The sequence below is a fragment of the Camelus dromedarius genome, chromosome 2 (genome assembly GCF_036321535.1).
Source record: "Camelus dromedarius isolate mCamDro1 chromosome 2, mCamDro1.pat, whole genome shotgun sequence".
Lineage (NCBI taxonomy): Eukaryota > Metazoa > Chordata > Mammalia > Artiodactyla > Camelidae > Camelus > Camelus dromedarius.
The window spans coordinates 10175339-10186876 of record NC_087437.1 but is presented as its reverse complement, the minus strand read 5'-3'; positions in this window follow the sequence as shown (position 1 = coordinate 10186876).

Genomic DNA, 11538 nt, shown 5'->3' with positions numbered 1-11538 from the left:
TTGTAGTTATCTATGGGGATAGCTCCCTTTCTGGAACAGGTCCTCTCCCTGCATTCTTTAGGAGCTCTGAGGGGAGATCAAAGATTCTTTCAAAGTCTTCTGGGCTCAAAATAATCCACGTGCCAAAGAGACACTTTGGGGTGTTCATTTTGTTCCCTACAGAATAGAGTTTAAACATATCTAGACTGGCTTCTTCCTGCCATAAAGGATTATTTTGATCTGAAGATAATCAAGGCCCAAAAGACTCAGGAAGAAACTTACCTTTCTCTTTGGCTGCGTAAAGATTTTACATAGAGGGCCTATTATGGGAATAGCTATCCCCATAGATAACTATAGTATGAACTAGCTGTGTTGACAGGGAGGAAACTAGCCAGATCCCTTTGTTAAAATCCTCTCTGTCCTGTTGTTGTCCCTGCTGGCCCAGCAAACATTTGTTTACCAAACCTTTGCTTTTCCATTGACATGTCCATTGCTTTCTTCCCCTTTGAGGTTCCAAACCCCTATCCTCAACATCCTCTTTTGTCTTTAGCTGAAGATGGTATTTAAGGTGAGGGGTTTAGCCATCTGGGTCAGTAACTCCGGCTCTCACATGTGTACATGTTATCAGCCTGTGTGATTTCTTTTTCTTTTGTGTGATTTTCTCCTAGTAATCTGCCTGATGTCAACTTAATTCTTAGGCCAGCCAAAAGAACCTAGAAGGATGGAGGAAAATTTCTTCCTCCCGACAATTCCTAAACCAGTTAGACCACCAGAAGCCTTCTTATTTGGAACACATTATTTCAGCTTTTCTCAGAACCACCTTCACTAAACTGTGTTTCATTATTATACTTGTAAGATTATTGAAACATAGCTACACAATTATAACAATGGTTAGCATTTATAGAGGTCTTGTGTTTTAGGCATCTTGTTAGGTATCTTAAATTGAGTTTTAGCAAATCTATCTGCATATATTGTGCTCAATTACACAAACTCATTGACTTGTTACAAGGATTAAAGAAACTCATGCATGTGAAACACAACACAGTGCTTGGCACTAAGTAAGAACTCAGCGCATGTTGACAGTGGTTGTTAGTGTCACTGTTGTTATTATTACTATTATTATTATTTCTTATAATAGTAAGAAGTCTCTGTGCATAAGATTACTTAAAAACTGTACTTGGAAGTCCTTGAACTTCAGGACAAATGCAAGACTATGAACTTTTCTTGATAAACATAACCAAATATTGCTAAGATTTCTTTTCAATAGGAAGCTTTGGGAAATGAGGGTAGAATTATACTTAGCTAAATATTTGTGAAATTAGCTTTGTCTAATTAAACCAGGCTTGTTGGGGAAAAAAATCAAGTATAAAAGAAACTTTATTTTTGTGACCTTCGCAGGAGAGTCTTTTTGTTGATGGATCTCTTAAATGATGGGAAGGAGTTTAAATGTTTTCTTGTACTAAACTTATTTATGATGGCAGCTATAATGAGAAGGAGGAAATAGCCAGAACCATGACTTTTCTGGCTCTTCACAGTGTTTAATCTTAGTGTCTTCTCTGGAGGTAAAGGAACTAAATTGGATGTTTAAGATCAAAGAGGGTCCCCTCCTTTAAATGATTACATGAAGCTTTCTTCTAGGAACAGTGAGTGAGGCTAGCAAATTTGCTTCTAAATGTGGAATGATGGGTATTAATAAAATTTGCAAAAAAAAGTGATTAATTTAAGAAGTAGTTTTCTTTTATTTAAGAAATATAAAGACTTTGATAAATCTGGAACTCAAGAGGTTAGAAGGTATCCAAAGTTTTCCTCATAAATGAAGATAATGAGGGATTTGGGTACATGTTAAGTAGCTGAGATTTTCACTCATCTATAATTATAAATAAAAACGAATATCTACATTTAAAATTAGAAACACTTAAAAGTGCTTATTATTAAATGCCAGAAAGTTAGATATTGCTGATTCCTGATGAGACAATGGTAAATTAGGTATTGAATCTATCTTCATGGAGAAGCTGAACAAGTAAACCAAACAAACAAGTAAACAAACAAGCTTTGACACCATGAGAAAAGTGCAACGACAGAGAAATTCGAAGCACTATGGGACTGAACAGCAGGAGAATTAATTCTGCTTGTGTTGATCCAGAGGGTTTTAAGAGGAGGAATATCAGTTTGCTATCATCACAACTGACACTCCACAAGAAACTACCCAAAACTCAGTGACTTAAACCACCACAATTTATTATTGTTCATAAATGTAAGGGTTGGCTGGCTGGTTCTGGTGATATTGACCCAGCTCGTTCACGTGTCTGCCACAGGTGAGGGTCAGGTAGGCAGCCTGGTTGATCTTGGCTGAGAATTCTCACATACCTGATGGTCAGGTACCTGTCGGCTATTCTAGGATGGTCTCGACTCTGCCTCATTTCTGTCTCATGCCTCCATCAGGCTGCCTAGACGTGGTCTGGTGGTGGAGGCAGAGGTGTAAAAACAAGCAGGAGAATGGGTGCCAGGGTGGAGATGCTCTTCATGTCTGTTTCCACCATGTTTGTTAACAGTCCACTGGGCAAGGAAAATCCCCTGCATGATTCTGGAACCAAGTTCAGCATGAGTTGAACACACTGTCCACCGAGGGAAGGGTGAAGATTCAGGGCCATCAACACCTTCTGTCTACCACAGGAGGTAACAAAGGAGCTGAGAATTTGAAAGGTGAACAGGAATCAGGTGAACATTCCAAGGAGAGACACAGAGCATGTGATGACAATAAATCCTGAAAGAATATTTCTAACCTAGGGAACTCCGAGGAAATTGATATAATTGGAGGCAGTGATGCCTGTGCAAAATGGTATTTTAGATGTACCAAGTTCTTGACCCTCTCAAATCTTCTCTCACAGTGCCTCTTCAGAGTACTCTCCTTGGAGGACCCTTACTAACTCTTGGTCATTCTTTAGATCTTAGTTCAAGTATCATTTTCAAAGACTGACAAACCCTGACCACTCTGCAATTTGCCTTATATCGGCACACCTCCTCACTATCATGATTTTTCAGTCCATAGAATCTTGTCTTTAATTTAATGCTTCTTGGGCTGCACCCCACAGGTCTGCAGGTCCTGCACTTGCCCAGCCTCAAGACCAAAGAAAGAGCCCAGAGTCAGAGACTAGTGGTTTAATGGATGAGTGGGGGGTCTGACATGTCTGAAGCAAGTGCGACAGCCCACTGTGTGCTGCACACGGCAGGCAGGATATGGCAGCAGTCTTCATTCCTGGGTAGAGAGGGAAGTTACCAGTTATAAGGGGGATTGATGTCAGGTTGGCTAATTGGTTACCAGGGAAACCAGCAGAGAGGCACACCTCTCACCATCCCTTGATAAACTATCATGGTAGAGATGTTCTGATCTAAAGAATTAGAGTAATCACTAGGTGGGGCCAGGGGCAAGTAAGTAGGCATCTGCCAATTAGGCTTTATGATTAAGAGGGTAGGTCGGTCACGTGAGTAGGTGTAGGTGAAGCAGGGACTGGTTGAACAGAGGCTGTACAGAAAGCAAGAGAACAGCCATCTTGGGGGCCTGATCATACAGTGCTTTTATCACAATTTTTAATGATATAAATGTAGCCATCTCTTTGTTTAATATCTTTCTTCTCCACCAGCTCAGGAGCTCCACCATGGCATATGTTTATTATTATATGTTCAGGGTTTGCCAAATAGAAGGTATTCAATAATGAATGTGAGATATGAATTAAAGAATGTAAGCAGAAGATGAGCGAGAGTCAATCACAAGTGACCTTTGGTGCTGAGAAGAGGTATTTGAACTTTGTCCTGGAAGCTAAGTGAGGGGAAGTCTTTGGAAGATTCTCGACAGAGGGGAACATGATAATTCTGAACTTTAAAGAGACTACAATATTGAGAGAATGGTTAGTAAAAGGCCCAACTGTAGGCAGAGGGACCCATTAGGAGGATATTCCAAACTCGAGGTGAGAAGTGAAAATTTAGGATGAAGGATGTTGGAATAGAAGGAGATTACGTTGATTGAGAGAAGATGGAATCGATAGGACATGTGTTCCTGTTTTTGTTGGGCTGGTATTCTAGATTTCTCACTTTCCTTTCAGAAATCGTCACAGAGCAACACGGAGAAGAAGCATAAACATGCCAATACACGTTTGATGAAATTAAAGTCTTGATAACCCCAAAGCACAATATATGAACAAGGGCTGCCAAATGGTATGCAATTAAAGGGGGAAAAGCTGTCAGAATGTGCTAGAGAGGATGGCTGTGGCTCTTAACCTAGGCAACATTGGCATGTATCTGTTCCTCTAAGTAGTGGCATATCTGATGTTCAAAGCCAATAATCCTCTGTTACACGTTATAAGTACATGGGAAGATTAACCTAGGACCTTCCCTGGATTCAGTTTCACTTGAGTCACAAGAAGCAGGAAGCTAGGTTTAGGAGGCGATGCAATACACAAGTCATCTTTGCAGCAAACCATTGGAGAGACTGCTAGGAGGGGAGAGAGCCTAACCTGTGATCCACTCTGCAAGTGTTCATCTCTCCCAGCGGCAAGAAATAAATATTGAAGCACTCACACCCAAATCTTGGTCATAAGAAAAATTATTGCTAAGAAGGAATATTGACCTTAGTTCTTCTCTGACAAGAACCTCCATCCAGAGGGGAGGGTATAGCTCAGTGCTAGAGTGCATGCTTAGCATGCACGAGGTCATGGGTTCAATCCCCAGTACCTCCATTAAAAATAATAATAAAAATAAAAAATAAATTGTTGAAAAAAAAAAAAGAACCTCCATCCAATGGTCCAGGAGGAATTCACTTCATCAAAGACAAATAATAATAAAAAGGATTCGTGTACACGGTATGCAATGATGCTACAAGACAAACAGAGGAAATATAAATGAAAGAGTAAGAAACTTACCAGACAATTGTTTCCCTAGAGTAGAGAAAATTTGTGACTAAATATATCACTATGAATTAAAAATGATAGTGAAGCAATCACCTATATGAAACCATGGACCAGAGTAGAGGTGTAAGAAGTCAGGCCCCAAATAAAGAGGGAAAAGACCTTCCCTTGCATGGACCTCCTCTTCCCTTGTCATTGCTAAGCCATGATTATTTGTTCAGCTTTGTTTTCAATCCCATCTGCACCTCAAGCCAAGTCTGATTCCTCTAGACCAAGAGTCATTTGGCCACAGAACCAGCTTCTGATTCAGCAGGTCTGGAGTGGGAGCCTAGAATTTGCATTTCTAAAGTGTTTCCAAGGATTGAATTCTGAGGCTCCTGGTCCAGGGATCACCCTTTGAGAACCACCGGGTTAGCTTTTCTTTCTGTTTACTTCATTTCTTTCTATTTTATATAAATACTCATTTTACCCAAGCTTGGTCAGTAGCCTTCAAACCCTGGCACCAAGCCTCCTCTGGCCGGTAGCCCAGTGGATCTTTCTGAGACTCACATAGGTGGGATGGAAGGGCAGGAATCAACGTGGACTCATTCTGTAGGGTTGGTTGTAATTCTCTGGTTTCTGAGCCATTTACAGGAGAATCTAACAGTTGAGGCAGATCAAGGTTTCTTTTCCTTTAATTCATGAAAGGGTGAGGAATTATTCCAGTTAGATGGTATTTGCTTTATTTAAAAAAAAATATGGTCCCAGTTCTGAAATCAGTTAAGATGTAATTCTTAGAATAGTAGGTCTACACCTTTAGGCAATGAAGTTGTGTTGCTATGCTAATTTTAAATGGATAGAACTCAGGTGAACTTTTTCTGATTCCTAGAAGGAAAGGTATACTTAGGGGGAAAAAGTATAGTTTTATACTCTTTATTGTTGCTAGATTTATCTTTTTAATTTTTTGTTCAGTGTGTTTCCCATGTAGCAATTGAAGTGAAAATGAGTGTCGCAGAGAAAGATCGAAGGAAAGTAATGGAGGAAACAGGATTAGCAGAGGGGGAAGGATGAAAGACAAGTGATGGGAGACTTGGGTGCAAAGGAGAGGAGAAGAGAACAGCTGGTGGGAAAAGCAGACGGAAGAAGCCAGAGAGGCAATGGACCACAAACGAAGCCGTCAGCTCTTTGTGGGAACTGAAGCTTGCTGACGCAGTCTGCTTCTCTTCGTCACTGCCACTGCTTCTGGCCGAGATCAGGCACTTTAAGGCAGACAGTCAGCCTGGAGGACCAGACTAATGTAGAGGAGGGAGCCTGATGATGCCAGGACGGACCAGGAAGTAAAGGAGCAAGTGGAAACACACAAGTCAAGGGGACCCAGTAGTGGTAGAAATTAGCATCCATTTACCTGGTAGATTTCTACTGTTCACTGAACTATGGGCTACCGCTGACTTCTCATTGCTTCCCTCTGCCCTGCTCCAGGTGTCATTCAAATTGGTGCTGCAGGTGTACCAGAAGCCTCCCCAGGAACTCTGTCAGTCACACCAGGCAGCTCGACCCTGACTTTAACAACTTCAGGGGATCCTCCTGGCAAAGTTTAACCCCCATATAGACAGGAAGTGGGGTCTATCCACTGTGCTGTGATTTAAGGGTCAGAAAGACTCCCCTGCCCAGATGTTAAACTGATTGCCTGCCATGATACCTTAAGTCTATCCAGTGAATTAAGACTTTGTATTTCCAGAAAGGTACATGTAAACTTCAAATGCATTATTCTACAGAGAATAATAAATTTATCCAATAGTAGCCATAAATACCTGTGGGTGAGTGAATAAATGTATTTATTGAAACTCTACTATTTGCTAGACAAAACTAAATAGCTATGTTGTCCTAGGCACAACATTTGGCAGATGCAATAAAATTTAAAAATGCAATAAATAAATCTCCACAACCACTTTGTGGAGTTTAGAGGTGAGTGAAGAGAGTGTCCCTTCAGCATTTTTATTCATTCAACATACATCGACTGCTTATTCCGGCATGGTGCCAAGCCCTGGAGAATAGAGTTGTGGACAAGATGTTTCCTCTCCTGCCTCCTTGGAGTTGAGAGCTAGTGAGGGAAAGTGAATTTTAACGATGATAATTACTGTGGATGTTAAGTGCACTTATGAGGGAAGTGGAGGATGGCAAGGGGTCACAGACAAGGGCAGCAAACATAGACTCAGGGGCTAAGGGAAGACCTCCTTGGGGAGGGATCATCCAAGTAAGAGTAAGGCAGGAAGGGGAGCAGTGGGAAGAGTGAGCCCGGGTGTGGAAAAAAACACACGGAAGGCCCTGGAGAGGTAGAGATGCTGTAGGGCAGCTGAAAATGTTTCGTTATAATGAAGCATAGGGAATGAGGAAAGAGCGATGTATCTGGTATCAGAGGACCTGCACGTAGGAGAGCTGGAGTATCAGCTCAGTGTCTCAGGCTCAAGAACCCTGCTTTTACCATTCTCCATGTTCTTTGTACTTCACCAACTTACTGTGGGAATAGATAGCAGGGATCAGACGAATGGGGTGAGAAAGGAACTTGGGGATGAAGGCTGTGGAAGAAAGGACTAGAGCAAAAGCCTGAGGTACCCAGATAGGACTGGCATAGGTGGGGTAAACTTTGCATCCAGTGGACTTTGATGGTGGTGGTGGTTTTAAGAAGGATGAAAACAGAGGTGAGGAAAGGAAAGAGTGGTGGGACCCAAAAGAGAAATGTCAAATTTTCCAAGTGCTATGGAGATCATGATACAAGGGATACTGTAGCCCCCGGAAGTGCTGTTTTCTTTAGAATCAGATGGTAGCTGGAGCCTTCTGCTTTTGGCTATCTCATTCCAACACACTCATACACAGAGACGAGTAAGAGATTAGCAGGCAGCTGGTCTAATCTCTAAACCAACAGTGTGTAGTTCCCGGCATGAGAAAAGCATGGCATGTTTAGGGAACTGAAGGAAGGCCAGTATTTGGAAAGCAGTGGAAGGCAGACACGGCAGCATTATGGAACCAGGGTAAGAAAGAGGGGTGGGCTCATGTTGAGCTTGTTAGATAAAATTAGATTGAAATTTCCCAAAGGCAGCACTAAGAAGTCACAGAAAGGCATTAAGCAGAGAAAGGCTATTATGAGATCTTTATTTAGGATGACTGTGGATATTGTGGGAAGATAGATTGAAGAAAAGGAAGAGTGGAAGGGGGAAGACAAGATGGGAGATTATTAGGGTGATCTGGACAAGGAATGATGATAGTTTGAACTAGGGGGTTAGGAGCATGAATGGAGCCTTGAGGACAGACTGGGGGAGATATCCAAGAGGAGGTATTTGCTGGTCTTGGTGATGGTTTGGATATGTTGGTAGGTTGGTGAGGAGGAAGAGACAAATGTTAAAGACAGCTGTCAGGTGTTCTGTCTTTTATAGTTGAATACATCTCACTGCCATCACCAAGGTTAAGAACAGTGCTTTGGGGTTTGGATTTGTGGCAATTAGAGAAGTATTCCTGATGAGCAAGATTCATTGCTGAAAAACTGGATGTGTTCAAAGTTTCTTCTTCCTATCTAGGATCTGACTTCTTACAGTTTTTCTCTTTTTAATCCTGGTTCTGAGCTCTGAGCTATGCACAAGTCTGCCTTGAGTCTCTGCTCTTGAAACTCAATCCTAATGTCTCTTCTCACTGCAAATACCTGCTTGCTTTGTGGGGGGACTTACTGGATCTTGAGCAAAGTTTTCCCTTTGATTAATTTTATGCAACATTACCTGTTGGGTTTCTAGTTTATAGCACTGGGTTTGGCACTGTGGCTTTTCTAGGAATGCTAATGTGTAGTCCTGGGTTTCAGAGGAATTTTTTACATTACTCTCGATCCAAGAGATGGCTCCAGGAAAACTAACAGCAACAATTCGCGGTCTTTCTTTTTCTCTCTCTTCCTTTCTTCCTTCCTTCTTCCCTTCCTTCCTTCCTTTCTTTCTTCTCTCTTTCTTTCTTCCTTTCTTCTTCACTTTCTTTCTTCTCTTTTTCTTTCTTTCTTTCTTTCTTTCTTTCTTTCTTTCTTTCTTTCTTTCTTTCTTTCTTTCTTTCTTTCTTTCTTTCTTTCTTTCTTTCTTTCTTTCTTTCTTCTTCCTTCCTTCCTTCCTTTTCTTTTTTCTCTTTCTTTCTCTCTCTCTTTTCTTCCTTCCTTCCTTTCTTCCGTTCTTTTCTTCTTTTCTTTTTTTCTTTTCTTTTCTTTTCTTTTTCCTTCCTTCCTTCCTTCATTCTTTCCTTCCTTCCTTCTTTCCTTTCTTTTATTCATGGCATTTCTGTGCATGAGTTAAGAAAAGGAGACATGGAAGTCCTTGTGGAAATCCTATCTTTTCTTTGTACATGGAGGACACAGGCATCTTTCATGATTAAAATTGGAGACTTGGAGAGAAAAGACATTTACAACAGGAACTATATGGCATGTGCTAGGAAATCAACAGGCAATTTAAAAAACTATCATGAAGACTAGCTTTCCCAATCAAAATTCACCTCTGGAGGTGAACTTTTTCAATTGTCTAGGATAAATCCTAGAGATGAGGGCAAGCAAGGGCAAGCAGAGAGGACCAATATTAGGATATGGCTTTGTTTTACTCCCAGCACCTCCTGATACACGTTAGAAGAAAATGAATAATGAAAGTATGGATAAATGGATGAATAAATGGTGGATGGATGAATGAATGAATGAATGAACTGAGATAGTTCACACTAGGCAAGGACTCACATATGGGACCAGTAAAGTCTGAGGTATGGAAGGCTGAGTTCCCAAAGGTTGACAAGATTACCCACGGGGACCATTGAGAATTTGTTAATGAAGAAAGCTATGAACATCTAAATGGAGGCTACTTTCTCTAACTGAATCCCCTGTTTTAGGGGAGACCAGGGGAAAGTAGCTGTAATAAAATTCCCTGGACATTGACCTGGAAGATTTTGGCATTCCTGACAGCCTACTCCTTTCAAATGTCAATATAATTCAGACAACTGCTATTAATGAAGGTGAATAACTACACCTGATTATGTGGTTCATAGTAAATGTTATGGCTTTTAATGGAACAGTAAGTGGCACTTTTTGAATCAAATGGTCATTTCTGTGTTACTTTCAATCTTTGCAATTATTTTCTCCACTGGAATAAAGTTTCGGAGTTGGTAATAAAGGCCAAGACCTAGATTTTGACACTTTTCTTCACTTCTTCATTTTAAAAGAATATCATTTTTTTTTATTTATCCCTCTTCCCTCAGTGGCAAGAACAAGAGATGAATAAAGTCAGCCAGTGGACTCATAGAAAACCAGAGAATTAACATTGACGTGTGACTGGCAATATGACATTTTAATTTTATTCAGGGTTTATTCAAGTTCTATTTCTTTAAAATAGAAAGAGCAAAACTTTAAGATGATGTCTCCCTGACTTGTGGCATTTCTCTGGTTTCCCTGATAACCCTACTTGCAGCAGTAAATGGGTCAGGTGCCGCTTCAGAACAATTTTTCAAATCATCCACGAGCTCTCTAAGTCAGCTAGAAAAATAAATAGAAAATGTCAAACTGAATTTGCTGTCTTAACACATGCAAAATACTGCTGACCAAGGATTAATGACTTCCTTTGTTTCTGGAAAAACTTCTAATCTCTTGAGAGAAAGGGAGAGTTGCTTTGCACACTCTAGGTCCCCAAAGCATGCTGGCTTAATGTGACTTACGCTCATTTTTGTCAAGTGGTAGTTTAAGTGCTTCTATTAATCTGAAGTTTTCCCATATGAAGTAGAGCATTAAAAATAGCATTGAAGTAGTTCTTTTTCATTTTTCCTCCCACAAATCTCTCATATATATATATACCAACAATCTATGTGAGATAGGCGTGGAAAATAATCAAGCTCATTAAAGAGATAGGACAAGCAAAACATATTTTTATGTTATCTGAAAATTTATACCTACTTTCACATGTATCACCTTATGTTATCTTTGCAACAAAGCTGAGGAAAGTGAACATCAGATAAAAACCAAGGCAGATCAGATAAAAACTGAAGTGCAGGTTAAAGAAATGATTTGCTCACAGGCTCAGATTGTTACCAAACTCAGGTTCCTCTGCTCACCACTCAAAAGGCAATACTTGAGAGAAAAGTGTTGGCTGGGAAGGAAAGGTTGCTTTATTCAGGAAGCCAGCAACTTGGGGAGAAGGAGGACTAGCGTCCAAACAACAGCTCCGAAAGATTCTGCTGGACCATGAAAGTTTGTAAAGGGAGAACCATTTGTAGGGAGGAAGGGGTCAGAGTCTTTGTTATCTTGTACTGTGTGCAGACTTTCTTCTGATTGGTTGGTGGGGAGGTAACAGGGCGGTGGTCCAGGACTCTTGTGCTCAGTCACCACCCTTCATTTGGGTGGGGACCTTAGCTCCTGAAGAAGAACTCAAAGGTATTGTCATACATTTTCCTTGAGGAGTAGCCAGCCCCCTTCCCCAGGACTGTACGATTATTTTTCACCTGTTCCTCCTTTGTTTCTGCATTCCCTCTCTCCCCTGATAAGCAACTGTTTGAGTCTGCCCTGTAGAAGTCAGTGAAGGTCAAGGAGGCTGAATGAAACCAATTTCCTACAAACAAGAAAGGGGGGACACTGAAAAGATCTGTACCTGGGAGGACACTACAGGGTCCTGTTCCATTTCAAGGT